Source organism: Arachis ipaensis, chromosome B03 (genome assembly GCF_000816755.2).
Source record: "Arachis ipaensis cultivar K30076 chromosome B03, Araip1.1, whole genome shotgun sequence".
Lineage (NCBI taxonomy): Eukaryota > Viridiplantae > Streptophyta > Magnoliopsida > Fabales > Fabaceae > Arachis > Arachis ipaensis.
The window spans coordinates 17,890,721-17,890,967 of NC_029787.2; positions in this window are offsets into that span (position 1 = coordinate 17,890,721).

Here is a 247-nt window from a genome sequence, read left to right on the forward strand (position 1 = left end):
GCAATAATCAAAGAATAAAAATAAGGCAATAACTTTGGACTATTTTTTACTATGTTTCAAACACTATTAATTTAATTATATGTCTTTTTCATAGCCTTTATTGGTGTGGCAATATATATAGAGTAAACTATAGAGAGATTGCTAATCTTGTTATTAGGGTGATCAACGTGACAATAATATAGAAAATTATGCGTCAAACTCTTAATATAGCATTACTTTAATTTTTTTTATCTATTATAAATAAATT